This window comes from Cervus canadensis, chromosome 32, assembly GCF_019320065.1.
Source record: "Cervus canadensis isolate Bull #8, Minnesota chromosome 32, ASM1932006v1, whole genome shotgun sequence".
Lineage (NCBI taxonomy): Eukaryota > Metazoa > Chordata > Mammalia > Artiodactyla > Cervidae > Cervus > Cervus canadensis.
The window spans coordinates 8,610,790-8,630,496 of NC_057417.1; the positions used below are offsets into that span (position 1 = coordinate 8,610,790).

A 19,707-nucleotide genomic window follows, 5' to 3' on the forward strand; every position below is an offset into this window, starting at 1 on the left:
GATGTTTTAGAAGAGGAAATGTTCCACAAAGAGAAATAAAGCAGGGAGAAGGGGATGGAGTTTGATCCCTCGGTTGGGAAGATCGCTGGAAGAGGAAATGTCAACACACTCCAGTATTCTTGCCTGGAAAATCCCATGGACAGAGGAGCCTGGGGAGCTACAGTCCAGGGGGTCACAAAGAGCTGGACACGACTTAGTAACGGAGCATGTAGGGAGTGGGAAATGCTGAGGGTAAAGGAGTAAGATTTTAAATTTGAAGAGAACTGGCAACTGAATAAAGGCTTGAAGGCAGCTGGGGGATGAGCCATGCTTGTGGCCATCTGGGAAAGAGTATCTCAGAAGAGGAAAGAACATGCGCAGAGGCCCTAAGGGGGCAATGGGGCGGACAAGGTCAAGAGGTGGGAGGTCTCTGTGGCTGGAGGGAAGCATGTTAGGGAAATAGTGGGAGGTGACATCGGTAAGGAACCACCCAGAGTTACTTTTGTTCTTATTTCAAAGGCTTCCCAGATGGCGCTAGTGGTAAGGAACCAATCTGCCAAAGCAGCAGATACAGGAGATGTTGGTTTGATCCCCGGGTTGGGAAGATCCCCTGGAGGAGGGTACATCAACCCCCTCCAGTATTCTTGCCTGGAGAATCCTGTGGACAGAGGAGCCTGGCGGGCTACGGTTCATAGGGTGGCAAAGAGTTGGACACGACTGAGTGACTGGCATATTTCACTCAGCATCACGCCTTCACCCATGCAGTAGCATGTCTCAGGACTTCTTTCCTCTTTGAGGCTGGATTATATTCCACTGTATGGAGAGACCACATTTTGTCTATCTACTCTATCCCCTGGGTAGACACGGGGTCATCTTCACATTCTGGTTATCGTGAATAGCGCTGCTATGAACATGGGTGTACACACGTCTGTTCAAGTCCCAGCTTTCAATCCTTTTGTGTATACATCCAGAAGTTGAACTGCTGAATTACACGCTAATCTCAGGCTTAAGTCTTTGAGGAGCCGCTATACGGTTCCCCACAGTGGCTGCAACATTTTACTCTCCTGCAAGCAACGAGCAAGGTTCCAGTCTCGCCACATCCTTGCCCACGGTTCATCATTTTCACTCAGAGGTTGTGAAGAGAGCGCAGGTGTTAGCTGCCTTTTACTCTATTTATTTTTAGTGTTGACTCTGCTGGATCTTTGTCACTGCAGGCAGGCTCTTCTCTGGTTGTGGCCAGAAGGGGCTGCTCCCTCATTGCTGTGTGTGGCCTTCTCCCCATGGTGGCTTCCGCTGTTGCAGACCAGGGCTCCAGATGCACAAGCTTCAGCAGTCGTGGCTCATGGGCTTCGTTGCTCTGCATGATGTGGGACCTTCCCAGACCTGGGATTCAACCAGCGTCCCCTGTGTTGCAAGGCAGACTCCCAACCACGGGACCAACAGAGAAGCCTTTAGCTGGCTTCTGTTTAAACAGAAGAGACAGCTGGGGGCCAAAAGTGCAAGTGGGGAGTCAAGTGTGGGGGCTACTGCGGGAATTCAGGTGGAAGGTGATGGTGATGGCAAGGTGGGCGGGCAGGGGAGGCAAGGAGTCACAGTCAGAGAGTGGACAGATCAACAGGCGTCCTCAAAGCCTGGGTGTGGGAGGCGGGGAAACGACGGGGATCAAGGACTATTCCAAGGTTTCCGGTCTGAGGATGCTAGTAATGGAGGTGTGGGAGGGGCAATGCAGATGAGGCAGGAAGGTGAAGGCATCTACAAACAATGGCACCTCTGTCCACTATAAGTGAGGTCGACAGCCCTGTTTATTCTCTCCCTCTCGGGTTGGGTTGTTCTGCAGATGCGTCACCAGGACACGGTGGATGCAAGTGCAAGGCTATCACCATAGTGATGTACCCAGCACCCAGGTCCACGTGAATCAAGAGTGGACCCAGAGGAGACAATGTCGCAGGGAGATTTTGTTTTCTTTGTAACAGACTACTTTTCTACCAGCAAAGTGGGATAGAACCTGTGAACAGTGAAGGCATGTCCCTTTGGGGCCAGCAACTGTGTGGGGTGTTTTTCACACCTGCCTCTAAATTTCCCCACATGAAACAAGGTTAGGATTACTTAGTATTTGTTTGTTTTTGTTTTTTAACTATAGTGATGTATAATATTATATTAGTTTCAGATATACAGCATGGTGATTCAGGGATTCTTTTTTTAAAGATCGTGCTCCATTAAAAGCTATAGTAAGACAATGGCTGTAATTCCGTGGGTTATACAGTATATCCTTGGTGCTTATGTATGGTTTACAAGTATTTCTTAATCTGTGTGTCTAACCTGTCCCTCTGCTTTCCTTCTTCCGTTTGCTAATCATCGGTTTGTTTTCTGTGCCTGTGAGTCTGTTTCTCTTTTGCGTCACATTCATTTGTTTGGTTTTTCTTGTTGTTGGTGCTATTCAGCCGCTCAGGCGTGTCCAACTTTTTGAGACCCCATGGACTGCAGCACGCCATGCCCCCCAACCCATCACCAGCTCCCAGCGCTTACTCAAACTCATGTCCATTGACTCAGTGATGCCATCCAACCATCTCATCCTCTGTCATGTCTTTCTCCTCCCGCCTTCAATCTTTCCCAGCATCAGGTGGCTAAGTATTGGAGTTTCAGCTTCAGCATCAGTCTTTCCAATGAATATTCAGGACTGATTTCCTTTAGGATGGACTGGTTGGATCTCCATGCAGTCAAAGGGACTCTCAAGAATCTTCTCCAGCACCATAGTTCAAAAGCATCAATTCTTCAGTGCTCAGATTTCTTTACGGTCCAACTCTCACATCCATACATGACGACTGGAAAAACCATAACTTTGACTAGACAGACCTTTGTTGGCAAAGTAATGTCTCTGCTTTTTAATATGCTGTCTAGGTTGGTCATAGCTTTTCTTCCAAGGAGCAAATGTCTTTTAATTTCATGGCTGCAGTCACCAGCTGCAGTGATTTTGGAACCCTCAAAAATAAAGTCTCTCACTGCTTCCATTGTTTCCCCATCTATTTGCCATGAAGTGATGGGACTGGCTGCCATGATCTTAGTTTTTTGAATGTTGAGCTATAGGCCAACTTTTTCATTCTCCTGTTTCACTTTCATCAAGAGGCTCTTAAGTTCTTCACTTTCTGCCATAAGGGTGGTGTCATCTGCATATCTAAGGTTACTGAATTTCTCCCAACAATCTTGATTCCAGCTTGTGCTTCATCCAGTCTGGCATTTCACATGAAATGTGAAATGTACTCTTCATATAAGTTAAATAAGCAGGGTGACAATACACAGCCTTTCCCAATTTGGAACCAGCTGTTCCATGGAACAGCTGGTTGGAACCTGTTGTTCCATGTCCAGTTCTAACTGTTGCTTCTTGACCTGCATACACATTTCTCAGGAGATAGGGCAGGTGGTCTGCTATTCCCATCTCTTGAAGAATTTTCCAATGATGCTGGAAAATTCTGGTGACCCACACAGTCAAAGAATTTGGCATAGTCAATAAAGCAGAAGGAGATGCTCTTCTGGAACTCTCTCGCTTTTTCGATGATCCAGTGGATGTTGGCAATTTGATCTCTGGTTCCTCTGCCTTTTCTAAATCTAGCTTGAATATCTGGAAGTTCATGGTTCATGTATTGTTGACACCTGGATTGGAGAATTTGGGGAATTACTTTGCTAGCATGTGAGATGAGCGCAATTGTGCAGTACATTGAACATTCTTTGGCATTGCCTTTCTTTGGGATTGGAATGACAATTGACCTTTTCCAGTCCTGTGGCCACTGCTGAGTTTTCAAAATTTGCTGGCATATTGAGTGTGGCACTTTCACAGCATCATCTTTCAGTATTTGAAATAGCTCAGCTGGAATTCCATCACCTTCACTACCTTTGTCCGTAGTGCTGGTTCCTAAGGCCTACTTGATTTTGCATTCCAGGATGTCTGGCTCTAGGTGAGTGATCACACCATCGTGATTATCTGGGTCATGAAGATCTTTTTGTATAGCTCTTCTGTGTATTCTTGCCACTTCTTCTTAATATCTTCAGCTTCTGTTATGTCCATACCATTTCTGTCCTTTATTGCTGCAAGTGGCATTATCTTTTTTCTTTTTATGGCTGAGTAGTATTCCATTGTATTATATACATTTTATTATATTATATACACTTTGTATTATATTATATCCATTGTATATTGTATACATTGCATATTATATTACATACATTGTATTACACACACACACACACACACACACACACACTTACAGAGAGATCCTGAATCAGAACCCACATTTTAACAAGTGTTGTGGACAGAATGGTTGTATTTCCCAAATGCATAGTTTGAAGCCCTTGAACCCCAAGTTGTCTGTCTTTAGAGATGGGCCTCTAAGAACATAATTAAGGTTCAATGAAGTGTAAGGATGGGACCCTGATGTAATAGGATTAGTGCCCTTATAAGAAGAGACACTCAAGTTCCAATACTTTGGCCATTGGATGTGAAGAGCCGACTTGTTGGAAAAGACCCTGATGCAGGGAAAGATTGAGGGTAGGAGAAGAAAAGGGTGTCAGAGGATGAGATGGTTGGATGGCATCACTGATTCAATGGACATGAGTTTGAGAAAACTCCGGGTGATAGTGAAGGACAGGGAAGCCTGGCCTGCTGCAGTCTGTGGGGTCACAAAGAGTCAGACATGTCTTAATGACTGAACACCAACAAGAAGAGGCACCAGAGGGAAGACATCAGAGAGCTTCTCTGATCTCTCTGCACTCATGAACCAAGAAGAGGCCACACATGGACATAGCGAGAAGATGTTATCTGCTTGTTAGGAAGAGAACACTCACCAGAACTTGGACTATACTGACACCCTGATCTGAGACCTTCAGCCTCCAGACCTTCAGCAAAATAAATTTCAGTTGTTTAACCACCAGTCAGATTAAGACAGTGAGATACCCCGGACGATCTGAGAAGCACAGTTGGAGGGCATGGAGTCACACTTTTTCCACTGAGACTCCTAATTCAACAACTGAGGTCTGACTGACCTTGCAGGCAGAGGAGTGACCCTGCCTCCAACTAAGAATTCTCTTTGAGGTCATCCTCTAAGGCAGTGGGCCCCAACCATTTTGGCACCAAGGACAGGTTTCATGGAAGACAGTGTTTCCAAGGACGGGGGGTGAGGGAGAATGGTTTCAGGATGATTCAAGGGTATTGCATTTATTTCTATTATTATGACATCAGCTCCAATTCAGATCACCAGGCATTAGATACTGGAGGTTAGGACCCTACTCTAAGGAACATGAAGAGAAAGTAGAGATTAGTTTGGTATGGGAGAGATGAAAGTGCAGATTGTTTAAACCTAGGTGATATTATCTAGAAAACAGGCAGGCAAAAGCAGTTCTCTGCCTGTTGGATGCCATTCTGACCAGGGGAAGCACGCGTTTTCTTTCCTTCCTCAAATGAAACTATGACGAGTTTGCAAGGATGAATCCATATCCGATTTTGATTTACCCACACAGAAATGGCAGGTGTTAATCAACTAAGGAACAAAATCAATAAACCCAAGGCAGGATTTTTGTTGTTGTTTTTTCAATCTGCCACCAAGGACCCACGCCAGGGACAGAAAAAGCCATCTGGCAAGATCCAAGCTCTTGCCATTTCCCGAAGATTATTCAATTTATTCTTGTCAGGATTAATTTACTTAAGCCCACGCTGGAATTTTTATTTAGATGATACTGTTGGTTTGTCATCTGCTGCAGAACAACGCGGGAGGCGCCCCAGGGGACACGCACTTGCTTCTGAACAATGTTGGACTCAAATTGGAAAAATGTCACTTTGGCGGGAACAAATTATGGTTCGGATCGCTCTGCAGAGAGTGGGCGTCTGCAGACTACGGGCTTCGACCTGACCTTTTCCAAGCCAGAGGAGTCGAGGAAGTACTTTGTTTGATGGCTTCGCTTGGGGGAACAGATCAAGTGCTCAAGTGCTAAGTATGAATCTGTAGCCCTAGACTCATCACCAACAATCAAATTTCCCTAGAGGAGTCAGCCATGCTTCTTGCGGTACCTGGGAAACCCTGAACAGTGATGAACTGCCAAAGTAGATGGAAACCCACACGTGCTATGGAATCATAAAGCTCGGATCCATATCACTGGGCTCCCCCAGCAGGGCCTCAGTTTCTCCGCCTGTAAAATAAAGGTAATAATAATAATAACAGCTGCCTCCCTTGTTGTGAGGCATATCGACCATGGTCTCAGCTGACAGCAAGCCATCAAGACCTGTTAACTATTGTCAGTGGCCTCCTCTGAACGTCTTTGGGAGACCCGGTTCTGAGTGGAGTCCCTGAGAACTTCAAAAACAGTTCTATTTTTAAAGTTTTCTCTCCAGAGGCTTCTGAGTTCCTCTGGCTTTCAGACATCAAAGCGTGCACGTGTCTGTTCTTTTCAGAAGCTGTTTCATCTCCCAAGAGATATTTCTTTTCTTCTGCATTTTTCGTGTCAGTTCTTTCTGACGATTTTTGTAGGTCAGGGTTATTTCTGTCCACCGTGCAGGAGCAGCATCGTCCTGCATCGCAGGTCAGCATCATGCAGGGCTCTGAAGAGCCCAGAAGGCAAAGGGCTCAGCCAGAAGGTGGAGAGACACCCTGATCAGTGAGATTCTGGAGGCCTTGGGAGACTCAGAAGCTAGGAGGCTGTAGGGGGCTCCCCAGGTGGCATTAGTGGTAAAGAACCCACCTGCCAATGCAGGAGACATGAGATGAGGGTTTGATCCCTAGGTCAGGAAGATCCGGGCATGGCAACCCACTCCAGTATCCTTGCCTGGAGAATCCCACGAGCAGAGGAGTCTAAACAACAACAATCCTGGGGATCACTTTACATGACTGGTCATAAGTACACACACTCGCTTCTAAGAAAGTTCGCTGGTCTGTAGGGGATTTATTGTGTTTCTTTTCCTCTCGTCATCTGTCTTTGTTACCGGGAGTTTCAGCCAAAATCCTAGGAAGGTAGAAGGAAAATTATTCCCCCTCCTCCTCCCGTAACATTGATTCAGAATTTTAAATGCACTTTTGAATTCTTTTTTTGGGCGTAAGAGCTCTTACGCCCAGGGTCCCCTGTGTTTTCAGAGTCCAGGCCCTGGAACTGTCCTAAAAATGGATGATTTCAGTTATTAATCCTGGAAGGGCAATGAAAAGAAAAGAGCAGGGCCCTTATTTCTCAGTAAGAGCTGTTGTCATCCAGTCGCTAGGTCGTGACTGACTCTTTGCGACCCCATAGACTGCGGCCCTACCAGGCTCCTCTGTCCATGGGAGTCTCCAGGCAAGAACACTGGAGCAGGTTGCCATCTCATTCTCCAGGGGATCCTGACCTGGGGATCAAATCCCCATCTCTTACATTTCCTGCGTTGGCAGGTGGGTTCTTTACCAATGAGTCACCTGGGAAGCCCATGTAAGGGCTAATATATCATTGACACGCCATTGCTCTCCTGGACTTGGATACAAAGTCCCAGAGTTTTTAAGGGAAATACCTGAGGCTCAAGTCATCTCTTGGGAGCTGGGGGAAACACAGCCAAAGACTCAGCTGAGAAGTCCAAACAGGGCTTATGATCAATTGCTCTTACAAAGGGAAGAAATCCATGTGTTTTGTTCTTTCTTTTCAAACAGAAAACAAATGCTATGGCAAGACAGTTTAGAATACCGAGAAGCAATGCATTACACCATCATATTAAAGAATTCAGAAGTGCATTTAAAATTCTGAATCAACGTTACGGGAGGAGGAGGGGGAATAATTTTCCTTCTACCTTCCTAGGATTTTGGCTGAAACTCCAGGTAACAAAGGCAGATGACGAGAGGAAAAGAAACACAGTAAGTCCCCTACAGACCAGCCAGCTGTCTTAGAAGCGTGCGTGCCTACTCAGGACCAGTCCCGAAAGGCAGTTCACGTGTTCGGCGTGCGTTGTCACGTGCGCGCATCGTCTACAAGCTGCTGTGTCTTTGTGTATAGAGCACAGTAGGATATGATCTTTATTTCCAGCCCAGGATGCAGAAGCAGTTACGAAAGCTGCAGAGACGGAGCTGGTACTGCGAACAAGCGCCAAGAATCAGAAGCCCAGAGAAACGGCTGAGAGAGACAAGGAGGAGGAACTGAAGGCCTGGAAGAGCATCAGGATGCAGGAAACGGTGCGGGGCGGCCGCTTTGCTGAGCGGGCCCTGTTAGGGTTTGCGGCTCAGGGCCTGAAGCTACGAGGGCACACGAAGGCTGCGGCGGCCATCCAGAAGGCCATCCACGGTGAGCAAAAAAGCCCCACCGCCCAGACATCACCGAATTGTTTGCTTCAAGACGGTGGATGGAGCTGAACCCGGCGAGGAACCAGAAGCCGTGACGCCCGCGTCCGGCGTGAGTGAAACGCAGCTCGCCCCCGTGCGGCGGGGCTGACGGTCCTCAGCTCCCGCGTCTCCCGGCCCCTCTCCGCCCCCGTCCTTCTCACCTGTTCACTCCATGCCCGCCCCTGTATGCCAGGTGCTGGCTATGGTGCTTCTCAGGATACTAGGCTGTTTTCTTTATTACTATTTTTTTTTAAACGTAGCATTTGTGTGACAACTATACACTACTCTAAACTATTATAGTTCTACAAAGCTGGCTCTATCAATTGCGTACCCAGGCTAACTTGGTTGGACTTCCGGACAGACTGGACTTAAGAACACCCTCTGGGAATGGAACCTGTTGGCATGCAGAGGATTTACTGGAATCCAGCTTTTTCATCTTTGCCTCCTGAACACGGGAGAAAGACCCAGGAAAAGTAACTGCCAGAAATGGGCCATCCACCCCTGAAGGACCCTCTTCAGCCAAAAAAGGACCTTAGGGTTGGGATGCTGGTTATCAGGGAAAGCGCAGTAAACAAGGGTGTGGCTGTGATGGAGGCTTAAGCTCTTGCCTTCTCCCGCGCCACAAAGGGTTTCTAGAGACTTAGCGTCCTCTTTCTCTATGGAGAGGGAGATATTGTTACAAATGGAGATTTTTCCCCTCCCTCTCAAAAAGCCAGCTTCTACTCTGTTTTCAGAGATACTTCAGTATTTGTGGCCTCTCAAAAATAACCATTCCCCAGTAATCCTCCAACATTCACTGGAAAAGACCCTGATGCTGGGAAAGATTGAAGGCAGGGGGAGAAGGGGGCACCAGAGGATGAGATGGTTAGATGGCATCACTGACTCGATGGACATGAATTTGAGCAAACTCTGGGAGATAGTGAAGGACAGGGAAGCCTGGTATGCTGCAGTCCATCGGGACACAAAGAGTCAGACACGGCTTAGCGACTGAACAACAACAATAATCCTTCTGGCAAGGAAGCAAATTTGGGCATGGTGTAGTCTCTTCCCTTTTAATTATAAATGGTTTCCTTCCAAATAGCATTTTTTCCCCAAGAGCTTGGACACTTACTGTTCTGAACATTACAATTATTTCTAGTTTAAAAGAAGCCAACCAGTTATGGGTTTAGCATCTAGCATTTAGAACATTATTGGTGATTTATTGCAACCTGACTCTTTGTTTTGACCTCCACAAAGACTCAGACTTTGAAAATAACTATAAGGTATAAGGACCACTGGCTCAACATTTCCATTTTGCAGAAGAGAGGAAAAAAAAAAAAAAACAGTATCAAAGAGACAGAGGGTGGGGAATTGGCTTTGATAGTTTGAGATAAGAGGGGTTGAAATCCATCTGGTCTACCAGCTATGTATTTCAGACTTTCCTCAATAACATATACTGTCCTGGAATCCAAATATTTAAATCAATGTTCTAAATTTAATTGCCTTATTTAAAGAAGATTCTGCCCTACTTAAAAAAAAAAAAAAGATAAAAAGCTGAGTGTCTTGCAACCAGAGTTGGTGCGAGTTAGATATCCTCAGTCTGTGTTCACTCAACTCCAAGGACTAAGATTCAGACAAGGCCACTGGAATACATGGAGATCAGTACACAATGGTCACACACTGGCATATTGTACCCACTTCTTAACACCTCCATTCACAAATTTACTCAGCCCCTGCAATATAAGATACGGCCAGCAGATGGCAGCAAATAACCATGCAAAATATCAAAAGCACCAAGCACTATACCAGAACATCAAATTCATTGGGTCTGTAAACTTATTGAAACATCACAATCTTTCTGCTCCCTCAAAACTTAAGCCTTAAATGACTATATGTTTTAATTAATAAGCCTTAATTACTTGCCAGGAATGTGATCATTTGAGGCGATGTTTTATTAGTATGTGTTTAAGGTTCTGTGTTTCAAGGTACAGGATATTCTGAAAGCGTTAAGTTCCATTTAAGCTCGAAGGCGGCTTAGAATTTAAGAGCTATTTCTCCTGAAATAATACAAATGGCAGAAGTGCATGTCAACTAAGATCTCAACATAAATCCATTGAACCAAGACTACTCTAGTAGGCTAGGTCAGAAATCAAAGGTGCTAAATTTATAAAGATTTGGAGGAATTTTAAGGGGGGGTGTTTTCTTTTGGGGGGCAGCAGCAAAGACCACAGAAATATTTGCAAACCTAGCTCTTATGCATATAAAGATAGGAGGGAATTTGTCTTGGAACCTCAACTTCTTTGAGAATTACACCTTCAGCCCCACAAATTACTTTGTTCTCTTCATTCTATGCTCTTTGCAGCTCAGTTATCAGGGGAAGAGAGCAAGTTGGCAGAAGCTTGGCAACACAGGGCTGCTGGCTCAGCACAATTAAATTTGACACCGTGGAAGGCAGCCCCCTCTCAGGTAGGAGCAATATGTCAGAGAGGTGAGCTCAAACCCAGGGTCTGTTTGCAAATAACAGTTATGCATTGGCATCACAGCAGGAGTTTAATGAGAGCGCTTTTAATTAACTGTAAAAGTAATTACCCATATTAGATGTAAATCGCACTTGTTTTTACATGAGGTGAATAATTTCAGTGCAGCTTTTAAGAATAATACTTCTGGAGGAGCTGTCAGCTGCAAACTCTTAACAAGTCTGCTTAAAAACAGGATCGAAAAGAAAAACATCATCCCCGGAAGCCCAGGATTTGTCACCTGGCTTCTGTCAGCTCTGTTGGTTCTCTTTGAATTCATATCAAGACCCAGCGTCGAAAAACACATCTATAGCTGTACAGTCAGAGAAGCACCCCAGCAAAAGGTGACACATCTTGCAAGGTTTTTTTGGGGGGTTCATTTTTTAACTTTTGGCCCACTGGATAATCCCCACCTTCCCTGGGGCTTCCCTGGTGGTGTAGTGGTACAGAATCCACCTGCAATGCAGGAGACCTGGGTTCGATCCCTGTATCAGGAAGATCCCCTGGAGAAGAAATGGCAACCCACTCCAGTATTCTTGCCTGGAGAATCCCATGGACAGAGGAACCTGGTGGGCTCCAGTCAACGGGGTCGCAAAGAGTCGGACAGAACCGAAGCAACTTAGCGCGCATGCTCGCACGCAGCGAACCTCCTATCTGAACCGCAGTGAAGCATAAACAGCTAGCATAGAGTTTGCAAATACAAAATTACCGGGTAATTATTTATATTTGGATAGGCACCTTCATTAAGGGATTTGAGGATGCAATTATCAAATTGAAGTTTAGAGCACTCCAGTTAGGCAACTTTACAGAAGACGAGGAAGTCAGGATGCAGACAGGCGAGCTTACACCCGCCTTCTGTCAGCCAGTGGCTTGGTAGCCGCTCGGGTCCCTTCTAAAAAGACACTCGGTCTTCTGCTTGAATAGTGTGTCTGCTGTGGAGATATCTTCCCGTCCATGGCCTCCTTTGGGTAGCTGCTGCTGGGTTGTTATTGACACCTACTTTTATGCTTTGCCTTAAAACGGCCCCTAGAGGGCGCCACAGCAGGAAATATGCTGGTTTTATAAGCTGCCCAGTGAACTCATCTGGTTCAAGGTCAACCAAAAGGAGCCAGAGCTGGAAACTGCATGTCCCATGGGGAGTTTTTATTTCCTTCTATGGAGCCCCATGTTTTTCCCCTATTTTTGTTGTTTAGTCGTTGTGTCTGGCTCTTTGCGACCCCATGGACTTCTCTGACCATGGAATTCTCCAGGCAAGAATACTGGAGCGGGTTGCCATTTCCTTCTGCAGGGGATCTTCCAGAATCTTCCAGGGATCGAACCTATGTCTCCTGCATTGGCAGGCAGCTTCTTTACATCTGAGTCACTGGGGAAGCCCCAGTGTTAGCATTAAGTGAGATAAAAATACGTAAAGAGCTGTCACGTAGTTAGGGGTGAAAAATGCTTGTTATTAGAGTTGCAATTTAAAATTTCATTATCTTGATCTATATTCATTGCCTATTATCCTGTACATTATATACCGAAGAGGAGCAGAATCAGCCACCCCAAAGGGTGCCACTTTAGCATACTGATTACTTGAATTAAAGTTCCTTCAGAAGCATCCAGCAATCCTCCTCTGTCCCCTGAAAGCAGGAAATAAGTCTTCCATGCGAAAGGCACCCTCCCTGGACCAGGAGGGTAGACAGCATCCTTGTTACCAGAGACAGAATTCAGAGGCAAGAAAGCTGCATCAACAAACCTCATCACTACCTCAGTAACTTACCACCCGAAGCCCAAACTTCTTCAGCTTGTCAGTTCTTCACGAACGTGGTGTTTCTCTGCCTAAAAGGCATGAAAGCTGCCTGCTTTGGTCACGTCTTTGAGACTCATATATTTATGAACGCCCACAGTGGTCGCTCAGTCGTGTCCAATTCTTCACGACTTCATGGACTGCAGCCCGCCAGGCTCCTCTGTCCATGGGGATTCTCCAGGCAAGAATACTGGAGTGGGTTGCCATGCCCTTCTCCAGGGATCTTCCCAACCCAGGGATCGAACCCGAGTCTCCTGTATTACAGGCAGATTCTTTACCATCTGAGTCACCAGGAAAGCCCCCTAGGAGCTTGAAATTAAATTTGCTATTCTCTAATTAATCTGTTTTTAGGGTTAATTAATTATTAGGATGGGCTTCCCCCACTGGCTCATATGGCAGAGAGTCTGCCTGCAGTGTGGGAGACCTGGGTTTGATCTCTGGGTCAGGAAGATCCCCTGGAGAAGATCTCCTGGAGAATTATTAGGATCGTCAAAGATCCAAGAAGGGGAGGAAGGAAAGGCTTTCCTCTCCTTCAGTGTGGGCATCAACACGGGACTCCTCATGGGCGAGACCCTGTTCCCTCTAAGGGAATACTGCATCTGGGAGCCCTGGGCCCCCCGACAAGTCTGGGCAGAAAGTAAGAATCCTGAGCAGCGCTGTCTCCTGGGCCTCTGCCTACAGGGCCCGGTGGAAGCAAGAGTGGCACAGGTCCTGTCCTTTTTCTAAGTTGAAATTAGCAGGAGAAAATGTCCGAATGAACTGATTCCTGGTTTCCAGTGACGTTGGTCAAGAATAGTCATGAATACTCTTATTTTGCGTGGATCACTTTCCTCCCAGAGACAGTTGATGTCTCCCTTGGTCTCTGCCTTTGTATCAATTGTCACAGGGGGAAAAAACCACATAGAACACAGGCGTAGACGGCTGTATGCACAGGTCCTCAGCAGACCAGCATTTGTTTGGACAGACTTTGCTGCGAGTCCTCAATCTAAAATCAGATGGGGGGACTTCCCCGGCAGACCAGGGGTTAAGCGTCCACCTGTAAATGCAGGGGGTACGGTTTTGATCCCTGGTCTGGGAAGACCCCACATGTCACGGAGCAGCTAAGCCCATGCTCCACAACTACTGAGCCCAAACGCCCTAGAGCCCATGCTCTGCAACAAGGGAAGCCACACAGTGAGAAGTCCGCGCCCGCAATGAAGAGCAGCCCCTGCTCAGCGCAACTAGAGAAAGCCCACGTGCATTCAGCCACCTGCTTTAACTTCCCTTTCCTTATGGGATTTTGCAAAGGACACCAGCCAGATCTCCAGATCCAGGCTATACAAGTCATTCATTTCACGCTGAAACACAGGGAGTGGGTTGGGCAGACGCGCCCAGGAGGGGCAGGGGCTCCGTTACTGGGCTTTTCCACCAGGCTCTGCTAGCTCCAGACCCTTCTCCACAGTGTCCATCACGGATGGATCAGAGAGCCCCACCCAGAGAACTCCCATTCCCCAGACAAAAGCAGATCTTGTAAATTACAAAGCCCTTTTCCTTCCACTTTCAGAGGATCCTGTGAATTTAAGAGAGGAAAAAGAAAGCTTATGAGCCATTCACAGCCTCCCTCACAGAAGAAATAGATGGCCAGAAATTCTCCCAGGCCCTCCAGCAAATGACCAGGAAATGGTGCAGATGGAGCTTGGCTCTGGGGCGCTGATAGGAACATTAGCACAGGCATTCCCCTCTGAGGCAGACTGGTCTCAAGTTAAATTGTGCACTCAGAGAGAAGAACATGTGAACGCCTTTGTTGAACGCATCATATGGTCCTTTCAAAGGCCCACTGCACAAAACCCTGAAGCTCTGGAACATAGAAATCTTTTAATTTCTGCCTTAGAGGAAATTTTCTCCCTGATATGAAAGGCAGAATTCAAAACAGTGTGGTTGAGTGGGCTAGTCTAACGCTAAGCATTATAATGAAAGCAGCTACAGGATTCTTTGAAGAGAGCTCACAGGAATGCAAGAGAAGAAAAGTAGAAATGAGCAATTCTTGATTTGCAACAAAAGCATAACTCTGAAAACAACTCAGAGTCCACTGAAATCTTTTTTTTTTTTTTTTGGCTGTATCGCATGGCATGTGGAACTTCCCCAACCAGGGGTTGAACCCACGCCCCCTGCACTGGAAACACAGAGTCTTAACCACTGTACCATCAGGAAACTCCTCAAATCCTTTCTTATTTACCTTCAGACATTTGCAGATATTGCAAAAACAGAAAACAAACCAGGACACTGAAATTACAAGTGTCCTGCACTTAAGGGAGAATTTAAATAGTAATTATTCCAGATTTGTGATAACATACAAATATACTCCAAAATGCCTAGAAGAAAACTTGCACTATTTTTTCCCCTCTGTCCCTTGAAGATGTAAATCTTTTCAGGTCTTCGGAATGGAAACCCTCAAGGAAGTATCTAAAACTAAGCCACATTTACCTGACACTGAAGGGAGATAAAAGGGAAAAGAGGATTTTTTTTGTTTTGTTTTTAATACAAGTTGTTACAAAGACTCTCTTCCCCAAATCTAGCCCACAGCTTTTATAAAATCACTTATGAAGGACAAATACAAATCATAAGTGTTTTCTCCACAAATATTAGTTAACTTATTGAACTGTTCATTTATAAGATAGCAAATTCTACAAGATCATATCCGTCTCCTGTCTAAACTTTTAGAACAAGAACTATAAGATCTCTGTGTCTATGTGTTTATGTATGTCTATAAATAAGTGATATATATGATATGTTTCTACCTGTAGACAGCACTGCCAAAATTAACATGTAAAGAGCTCTATATAACTGGTTTAAACACAAACAGGTGCTTACCAAAGTAATTTTCCTAAACCTCAGCAAATAATAGAAACTAACCCAAATGTTTTTCAAGTTTGCATGATGTAGAATAATTTTCAGTAAATAAAAGCTCATTTAAGTCTGTTGGATTAATGAATGCAAACACATCTTTAGTTTTATCAGCATTAAGTATAATACTTTAATTCTTACTAGGTTTCCTAAAAAGTCTTATAAGTCCATGGTATCTCTGTTACAAAATTTATCAGCAAGAAAAATAGCTTGAGATGATGTTGGCTTTGTCTAGTGTCTCACGAAACGTTTGTGGGCCATTCAAACCTGGTTGGTGGGACCAAATAGTTTAGATAGATATAAGTAGGATAAGAGATTTTAGGTGCACTTAGGGATAATTATGCTTTATGATATGTGTACATTATAAATAGTTTCCCCAAATCTTTTGGTAACTGAAAATCTTACAATTTTCCCAAGTTAACTTAAAAGATGGGAATTCATTGAATATCTAGATCATTTACAAATAATATGAAATACAGAAACATTAATTATTAAACATGGTTACCCACTTTGGGCTTCTTATTACAGAGTATCTAAAGATACTTGGATTTGTCAGAGAACATGTCGTGGGCCACATCTTTTGAAAAGTGTACTATGAGGAAGCATATGTTTCTAGAAATTATTAAATATATTCATAAGATGGACAATTGAAAGGATTCTGGTACAACAGATAATTCAAAACTCCTTTTCCTCTTTAGAAAGTTAAGGCTTTTAAGTGTTAAAAATATTAATATATGTAATTAAAGTTACCAGAAATTATAAGGGAAACATCTCTGTATGTAAGGAAAGTAGAAAGCATGTTTTTTGTAACAGAGGTTATGAGAAATAAAGATGCATTTTTGTTGAGGGAAAAGAAAGTAATTTTGCCCTAAAGTGAGGCTGGTTATTTCAGACTGGGAAAGAGGAAAATCTGAATGTAGAAAAGAAAATTATAGAAGGCTTATGAAAAAAGGACTCTTGGGAAATGAATTTTATGTGTGGTCAAGCTAAGATTGGTATAGCTCTAACTAAGTTAAAGACAAAGGAATGAATTTTAATATCAAAAACATACTGGTGAAAAATTAGAATTTGGTTTTCTCTCTGTTGAAAGGAAATTTTCTCAAAATACTGGTCTGCTCTGGATAAGATATTATGAAAGTTTTTTGCTTTTTGTTTTATTTTTAAAGTAATCTCCCCAGACAGGAATGATTCTGCGTCTTACCAGAATAATTTCCTGTGCTTCCTGTTATCTTTATGATCAGGCTTTTGAGTACTTAAACAAACTTCAATGTTAAGAGTTCAGTTTTGCTCAGAACTAAGTAACTTTTCATATTTTACTTCGAAGTCTTCTTGTCTTAAACTTGTTAAATGGATAATTATGTTTCATAATTATCTGTGATTCCATCCAAACAAAATTTTAAAAACTTGATATTTTCGCAGGCTTCCCAAATCAGATTCTAATCCTTTGATATGGAAGTAACTCTGGAATTTTCCTGGAACAACTTTTAAAAAAATTTGCTCTCTCTCCTCATAAACAGGGGAATGTTAGACTAGGCATATGAGATGGCAGAATAGAAGGATGTGCATGCATCTGCTCCTGCAAGAACTCCAAAATTACAACTTGCTGCTGAACAACCATAGACAGAACAGTGTTGGATCCCACCGAAAAAAGATAACCCACATCCAAGGGCAAAGGAGAAGCCCCGGCAAGATGGTAGGAGGGGCAAAATCGTGTTTATAATGAAACCCCATACCTGCGAGAGACGCTCTGAGGGCTCAGACATGCCTTGTGCACCAGGACCCAGAGGCTTACACCAGAACTTACCCAGCCTGGGGAACAGACTCTCGGAGGGCGCAAACAGAACCTTGTGCACCAGGACCCAGGGACCCCAAAGAGACTGATACAGAATGGTGTTTGAGTGTCTGCTGAGGAGGTAGGGGTCAGCAGTAGTCTGCCGCAGGGGCAGGGGCTCTGGGTGCAGCAGACCTGGGTATGGCATAAGCCCTCTTGGAGGAGGTCACCGTGAACCCACCATAGAGCTGCCAGAACTTACACAGGCCTGGGGAAACAGACTCTTGGAAGGCACAAACAGAACCTTGTGCACCAGGACCCAGGAGAAGGGAGCAGTGACCCCACGAGAGACTGACCCAGACTTGCCCGTGAGTGTCCAGGAGTCTCCAGCAGAGGAGTGGGTCGGTGTTAGCCTGCTTCAGGGTTGGGGGCATTGAGTGTAGAAGTGCCTGCATGGGACCCTTTGAAGGAGGTCCCCATTATCTGCATTACCTCCACCATAGTTTGGCCCCAGGTAAATAACAGGGAGGAAACACAGCCCCACCAACCAACAGAAAATTGAATTAAAGATTTACTGAGCGTGGACCCGCCCATCAGTAACTAGAAGACCCAGTTTTCCCCTCAGTCAGTCTCTCCCATCAGGAAGCTTCCATAAGCCTCTCATCCTTCTCCATCAGAGGGCAGACAGACTGAAAACCACAATCACAGAAAACTAACCAATCTGACCACATGGACCACAGCCTTGTCTAACTCAGTGAAACTATGGGCCATGCTGTATAGGGCCACCCAAGACAGATGGGTCATGGTGGAGAGTTCTGACAAAACGCGGTCCACTGGAGAAGGGAATGGCAAACCACTTCAGGATTCTAGCCTTGAGAACCCCATGAATAGTATGAAAAGGCAAAAAGACAGGACACTGAAAGATGAACTCCCCAGGTCGGTAGGTGGCCAATATGCTACTGGAGATCAGTGGAGAAATAATTCCAGAAAGAATGAAGAAATGGAGCCAAAGCAAAAACAACACCCATTTGTGGATGTGACTGGTGATGGAAGTAAAGTCCAATGATGTAAAAAGCAATATTGCATAGGAACCTGGAATGTTAGGTCCTTGAATCAGGGTAAATTGGAAGTGGTCAAACAGGAGATGGCAAGAGAGAACATCGACATTTTAGGAATCAGTGAACTAAAATGGACTGGAGTGGGCGAATTTAATTCAGATGACTATTGGGCAAGAATCCCTTAGAAGAAATGGAGTAGCAATCATAGTAAAAAAGAGTCTGAAAAGAAGTACTTGGATACAATCTCAAAAATGACAGAGTGATCTCTGGTCATTTCCAAAGCAAAGCATTCAATATCACAGTAATCCAAGTTTATGCCCCAACTAGTAATGCCGAAGAAGCTGAAGTTAAATGGTTCCATGAAGACCCACAAGACCTTCTAGAACTAACACCCAAGAAAGATGTCATTTTCATTATAGGGCACTGGAATGCAAAAGTAGGAAGTTAAGAGATAGCTGGAGTAACAGGCAAATTTGGCCTTGGAGTATAAAGTGAAGCAGGACAAAGGTTAACAGAGTTTTGCCATGAAAACGCACTGGTCATAGCAAGCACCCTCCTCCAACAACACAAGAGAAGACCCTACACATGGACATCATCAGATGGTCAATACCAAAATCAGATTGATTATATTCATTGCAGCGAAAGATGGAGAAGCTCTATACAGTCAGCAAAAACAAGACCGGGAGCTGACTGTGGCTCAGATCATGAACTCCTTATTGATAAATTCAGACTTAAATTGAAGAAAGGGAAAACCACCAGACCATGCAGGTAAGACATAAATCAAATCCCTTATGATTATACAGTGGAAGTGAGAAATAGATTCAAGGGATTAGATCTGATAGACAGAGTGCCTGAAGAACTATGGATGGAGGTTCGTGACATTGTACAGGAGGCAAGGATCAAGACCATCTCCAAGAAAAAGAAATGCAAAAAGGCAAAATGGTTGTCTGAGGAGGCCTGTGAAATAGCCGAGAAAAGAAGAGAAGCTAAAGACAAAGGAGAAAAGGAAAGATATTCCCATTTGAATGCAGAGTTCCAAAGAATATCAAGGAGAGATAAGAAAGCTTTCCTCAGTGATCAATGCAAAGAAATAGAGGAAAACAATAGAATGGGAAAGACTAGAGATCTCTTCAAAAAAATTAGAAATACCAAGGGAACATTTCATACAAAGACGGGCACAATTAAGGACAGAAACGGTATGGACCTAACAGAAGCAGAAGATATTAAGAAGAGGTGGCAAGAAAATACAGAACTATACAAAAAGATCTTCATGACCCAGATAACCATGATGGTTTGATCAGTCACCTATAGCCAGACATCCTGGAATGCAAAGTCAAGTGGGCCTTAGGAAGCATCACTATGAACAAAGCTAGTGGAGGTGATGGAATTCTAGTTGAGCTATTTCAAATCCTGAAAGATGATG

General features: G+C 44.5%; 1 protein-coding gene across 14 annotated transcripts in view; it reads right to left on the reverse strand.

Annotated features, from left to right (window-relative positions):
• RBFOX1 (RNA binding fox-1 homolog 1) overlaps nucleotides 1–19,707 on the reverse strand; it is a 2,068,635-nt gene that overhangs the window by 1,089,024 nt on the left and 959,904 nt on the right. The gene's annotated exons all lie outside the window — the stretch shown is intronic.